Source organism: Myodes glareolus, chromosome 9 (genome assembly GCF_982192425.1).
Source record: "Myodes glareolus chromosome 9, mMyoGla1.1, whole genome shotgun sequence".
NCBI lineage: Eukaryota > Metazoa > Chordata > Mammalia > Rodentia > Cricetidae > Myodes > Myodes glareolus.
The window spans coordinates 14,847,907-14,854,543 of record NC_142034.1 but is presented as its reverse complement, the minus strand read 5'-3'; positions in this window follow the sequence as shown (position 1 = coordinate 14,854,543).

The window sequence follows — 6,637 nt, the reverse complement described above, 5'->3', positions numbered from 1 at the left end:
AGCGCATGGCGGAATCTACATAGTGTTTATCGAGTGACTGGTGGATGATTGGATGAATGGATGGATGGTTGAATGGGCTGAGAGAAAGGGACAATACGTCATATACTCTAGTCCACTAGATGACCCTAAGGAAATTTCCATGTGTTTAAGGTCAGACACAGGACCTAAGAAATGGCAGTAGGGGTAGATTTAGTAACACTCGGATAACTTACCTTTACTTTCTAAGAGATGTCCTGAGGGGACACAATAGAGGCTGGCAAGAATGGAAATAGCATTGTAACTTGGGGTGCCACTGGCTTTGGGCTGTGTGCAGATTGATCTTCTAATAATGCACCTCGCGACCCATGACCTTCACCTGCATCAGGCCATATGCACAGCACAGGCCTCTTCAAACAATAGAGTAAATTTCTCCTCCCTTAACAACTTCTTGCTGGCCTCCCCTTCTGTGATTCGTTTCTGTCCAACATTTTCCAGGACAAATCAGGGGATGGGAGATAGGGCGCCCCTCCTGGTGGGCACAGTAAGACAGGCTGTGTTTTCTGAGTGAACTTTTAGGGAAACACCTCTATATACCATCTCATGCCTATGCATAATTGAGTATGCATATGATTAAAGGGATCTATGCCTTGCCCCTGCCCATGCCAGAGAGTTTAACCTCAGCGGTTTTTAACTCAAGCTAGATACTAAAATGCTAAGGTCATTTGCACAAGCACCACAGTCTTATTTGACCTCAAGAGGAAATTCTGAACAGGAAGGCATAGGCGCTGTCCTGACTGGTGGGTGCTGGCATACGCAGTGACATGTGACATTATACTTGACCTTATTATTTTGCTAGACAAGTTCAGCTGGAAGCCCACACCTGGCCTCCTCTGTGCTCCACCATGTGGATTCTCTCTCTCTCTCTCGTTGATTTTAATCTTTACCCTTAAAAATGAAATGGTAAATTACACTAAAAGATTAAGTAGAGCAAATGGTTGTGATCAGGACAACAGCTTTTTGATTCTGGGAGTCCCTTTAGGGAGCCATGAGGTAGTCTGAGGGACAGCTCACTCTGAACATGCTAAGGCGGGGACAACGAGGCTGGTCAGAGGATCGGGAGGGAGTTGAGGAGGATGCAGGAGGGTGGGTGGAGGTGAGGGCTGGGGGGATGCAGCTGAGAGAGGAAGAAGCAAATACGGAGGCCACTGAAAAGAAAAGGACCAAGACTTGAAAACATTGCCTGTGGTTTGTAAAAATAAAATGAAGGGAGAGAGGTGATCAGGGGTCAGATCTTGCAGGGTCTCAAAGACCAACTATAAAGACAAACTGCCAGAGCCCTAGTCAGGAGAACGCCGAGACGGGTCAAAGTGTTTCCTCTCTTATCATTTACTTTGGTAGTAAAAAAAAAAATTAATTGGGCTGGGCATAGTGGCACACACCTTTAATCCCAGCACTCTGGAAGCAGAGGCAGGGAAGTTTCTGGGAGTTCAAGGCCACTCTGCTCTACAAAGTGAGTTTCAGGACAGCCAGGGCTACCCTTGAATTAAAGGCCTGTGCCATCAGTGCCTAACTAATTTTTTTTTTAATTGTACTGTGTGTGTGATGGGGACTGGGGAAGTCTCATGCCATGGCATGCATGTGGAGGTCAGAGGGTAACAAGGTGGGGTTTGTTCTTTCCTTCTGCTCTTCATGGCTCCTGGGGGAACTCAGGTGACCAAGCTTTCTTGGGGAGCACCTTCTCCTGCTGAACCATCTTTCCAGACACCTCTTGTTAACCTGAGACAGGGTTCCATTCAGGGAACCTACTACGCCTGCATGTGTGCCAACGATGGAGCCTCTGCCAGCAGGCTCCTCTATGCCCCATCCCCTACCCTCACCACATGAACGAGGATCAGTGTCGAAGAGGAAAGTCACTCTCATTGACTCCCTGGCCTCACGGCTCTCTGGCCCTCTTGCCTATGTGGATACATATATGTACATATAAATAAATAATCAAGTAAATTACTTTTCAAATGTTAAAGATCTTGAGGCAAGGAGGTTGCCCTGGATTACCCATGTGACCCCAATGTTTCACGGAAGTCCCTGTAAAGGAAAAAGAGGAGCAGAAGGCCCGGAAGTGGAGGACACAGTGACAGGATTGCTGGCTTTGAAGATGGAAGGGTCCGTGAGACAGAGGTGGCCCTCAGAGGGTAGAGATGCATATACTGTTTGTTTTCTTCCCCCAGGGCCTCGGGAGTAACACAGCCCGGTGGACATCTTCCTTTCAGCCCGGCAAAGCAGCCTGAACTGTGAAATATGAAATGTGGAGTATTGAACCACTGGGCGTGTGACAGTTTGCTCCCAGAGCAGCAGAAAATTAATACAGGGTTCCTGGACATGCCTCAGTACCTCTGCCTCCCGGCAATCGTTCTTGAAGCCCCATCCAAGCTGTCACCCCCATCCTCACAACAGCTGTGTTGGACCCCTCCCTATACTCCTAGGCTTGGCCTGATCTCGTGCGTCACCAAGGAAACAGGAGGCTTCAGAAGGTAACAGCTTCAGTCTCTCTGCCACCTGCATACTGCTCCATCCCATGATCCTCCTCTCCCCTGCCTAGGCAGAGGTGGGAGTCAGCCTTTCCCTCCCTGTCTAATGCCAGCCCTCCTGTCTGATCCAATTGTTCTTGCCCCTCCTCTTGAATCTTTTTTTTCTAGATTTCTTTTTTAAACCTTTTTATTAATTATTAGTATCACTGTGTGTATATGATGGGAGTCATGTACCATGGCACCTACGTGGAGGTCAGAGGACAGCTTTGTGGTGTCAGATCTTGTCTTCCATTTTTATGTGGGCTCTGGGACTTGAACTCAGGTTCTCGGGTTTGGAGGCATGCACCTTTACCTACTGTGCCATCTCACCGGCCCGTGACCTCCCTTTCTAAGCTAACATGTCACAGGAATGGTTTATGCAAGCTGTCTATTTTTCCTTACCTGGCATCTATTTCTCAGCTATAATCATAAATTATTGTTTGTGGCATTGCTTTATTGCCTGTCAGGTGTTAAAATCAATGGGCACTTTTTGACCTGGGCCTTTGTCACACCTCACCTTATTGGCTGCTGCCTTCTAGAAAGCCTAGGCTTCTACACCTTAAGCTCAAAATTGGTGACACTCAGGGAATTGTAGTTTGCCTAGTCAGGATTTCCTCTGATTGGAGCAGAAGCCCCGCCAGCCCGTTGACAACAGTGAGTTTGAGTTCTTGCCAATTCAAGCACTTCCTGCAGCTTGAGTCTTCCCTATGCATTTGGAACGTTTGATGTGAACTTGCACCCTTTTCTCCTTCCTGAGCCTCGTGATAACAGTGAGCCGGGTCTAGCCTCATAGACGAGAATAATGCGCAAGGCAGAGCAGCAAGCGGGGAGACTCCTGGGTGCATGGCTTCCTGGATGAAAATGGCCACCCTAGGGGCTGGAGAGATAGCTCAGCAGTTAAGAACACTGGCTGTTCTTCCAGAGGACCCGGGTTCAATTCTCAGCACCCACATGACAGCTTAAAAACTGTCTGTAACTCCAGTTTCTGGAGATCTGATACCTCTGATACCTTCACACCAATCCACATAAAATAAAGTTAAATAAATTATTAAAAAAAGAAAAGAAAATGGTCACCCTACTAGCCAGATTGCCTAGACTGGAACTGGCAGAGGAGGTGCACTACTAAACGAAGTCAGTGCCTTTGAGGCTCTTGATGATAGCAACATGGACAGACTAGTCCAAGGAACATAGACTCTGAACCTAAAGCCTGGTTTCTCCTTAGAGTAGCATCTTCCAGTCAACAACACTACTGCCCACTGAGGCCTTCATGACCCCGGTCTTTACCCCTTTCCGTAGTCACTTTCTCACAGAAGGCTTTTGTCTACACATGTAGGTTTTCCAAAGAGACCCTCTTGTTAGTACCTGCCTTGGGTCACGAGCTTGGTGACTGCCACGCCTACCATTTCAGCCTCACTCTCTCCCATCATTTGTGGACGGACAGCCTTGGCAGATGTAAGGGTGGTGGTCTGAATGCAAATGGCCCCCATAAGTAGTTCATAGGCTGCAATACTTGGTTCCCAGTTGGTTGAACGGTTTGGAAAGGATTAGGAGGCGTGGCCTTGCTGGAGGAAATATGTCATCGAGGGTGGTCCTGGAGGTTTAAACCCTTATGCCATTAGGAGTTAATACCCCTTCTCTCGGCCTTGTAGTTGTTTCGAGATGTGAGCTCTCAGACATTGCTCCAGTGCCATGCCTGCCCGCTGCCCTGCTCCCTGCCGTGATGGTCACACAGGAATGCTAACCTTCTGGAACTGTAAGCCCCAATAAATTCTTTCTTTTATAAGCTGCCTTGATCATGACATCTTTTCACAGCAATAGAAGAGCAATTAAGGGCATAAGATAAATGGCTGCCTTGCAAGTCTTGTGGTTCAGGCTGTGACTGCAGCTCCTCGGAAAGTTATGACAGGATGATTGTAGGTTCAAGGCTTGTGTGGTTCACAGAGTGAGTTAGTTAGGTAGGTAGTTAGGGGATAGCATTGACAGGAAAGAATTTCTGGTGGTTTATTCATGGCTGTCTGCCTCTGCCTCCTCTTGTATCTCTGAGTCTGGGAGTTCATGACCCTCTTTCCAGACTTCTGCTCCTAAGAGCATCTGGCCACTTTTGTTGGAAGCTGCATGTCTCAGACATATCTGTTCCAGCATCCTTTTGGAACCTACATGTAGTTGGGTTTTTTGTTTGTTTGTTTGTTTGTTTTTAACTTTTGTGTGCCTGCCACACAGCTCCCAAATAAATACACAGAAATTTATTCTTACTTATGAGTGCCTGGCCGTAATTTGACTTGTTTCTAGCCAGCTTTTCTAACATAAATTATTCCATTTCTCTTTAACTATGTTTTGTCTCTGAGCTTCTTACCTCTCTTTATTCTGTGTAGCTTTCTTTCCTTCTTACTCCATGGCTGACTCTGTGGCTGGGTGGCCCCTGGCATCCTCTCTCCTTCTTTTCTCACTCTTCCCTTCTTCTGGGCCTATATTTTTCCTCCTATTTATTCTCTCTGCCTGGCAGCCCCACCTATTTTTTCTCTCCTGCCTTGCTATTGGCCGTTCAGCTCTTTATTAGACCAATCAGGTGTTTTAGGCAGGCAAAGTAGCGCAGCTTTAGAGTTAAATAAATGCAGCATAAAAGGATGCAACACATTTTTGCATCATTCAATAAATATTCCACAGCACAAATAAATGCAACATATCTTAAACTAATGTTCCACGAAACCTACACATCCCTAGTTACCCCTTTTTCCCACCACATACCCCCGGGATTGGGCAGTCAAGGGTGCTATCCTGAGAAACTGGGCAGGGGCTTTTCCAGGGTGCGTGGTTTTCTTCAGCGAGGCCTGGGGAGCAGGGTCTTTACAGAAGGCTGTGGAATCACCTCTCCAGGCAGGGGGAAAGAGACTTGGTGGAGAGGTTTGAAGATACGGGTAGTTCCGGAGAGTGCAGTGGAAATGGAGGATGGGAGGGGCATCGCTAGAGCTAGGGCAGGGTCCTGGGATGTTCTTCTTTTCTAGTAAGCCCAGAAAAGGGTTTTCATCTTCTGAGACTTCCACTTTTCTTTCTTGCCTCAGGACACTTGTCCTTGGGTCCAGATGCTGTGCTGCGGGGTTTTCTAGGTATGAAGAAAGGCATTCAATATGCTGCTTCCTACATCAGACCTTTGAGAAAGAGAGTCTCCAAGTGATTCTAGATTCAGCCATGGAGCCTTCAAGTAGAGGCTTTGGCAGTGCAGCAGAGGGACCATGAGGCCCTGGCCCTGTTGAACTGAACTGAGAACCCTTGACTGTATTTAATGGGTACATACAGCATGCACATGTGTGTGTGTGTGTGTGTGTGTGTGTGTGTGTGTGTGTGTACCTCAGTGTGTACATGTGTGGAAGTCAGAGTACAGCTTCTGGGAGTTGGTTCCCTGCTTGATGCAAAAATCCCAGGAACTGAAGTCAGGCCGTCACTCAGGGTTGGTGGCAAATGCCTTTACCCACTAAGCTGTCTTTCCAGGCCTCCAGCCCATATTTAATGGCTGTTTAATGCTCCCAGGTTTGGAGTGATTTCCTCCACAGTTCTATTAGTTGATGGACTAGCAGGAAATGCATTTTGGTATGGCTGAGGGTGGGCAAGAGTGTAGTCTGGTGGGAAGAAGCATGTTAGGATCTAGAATTCCCTGGGAGTCAAGCCTCTAGCATGTCTCTGACGATCATCTAGATTAGGTTAGCCTCTAGGAATGCCTGTGAAGGATCATCTAGAATAGGTCAGCCTCTAGGCATGTCTGTGAGGAATCATCTAGATTAGGCTGGCCTCTGAGTATGTCTGTGAGGAATCGTCTAAGATTATTTTAATTGGGGCTGGAGAGATGGCTCAGCTGTTCAGAGCACTGACTGCTCTCCCAGATGACCTGGGTTCAGTTCCCAGCATCCACATGGCAGCTCACAACTGTCTGTAACTCCAGAACCAGCGGATCTAACACCCTCACACAGACATACATGCAGGCAAAAGCATCGATGCACATAAAATAACAATGATAAAAAGATTATTTTAACTGAGAAGAGAAGACCCACCCTGAATGTGGATGGAACCATCCAATGGGTTAGGATCCTAGACTGAATGAA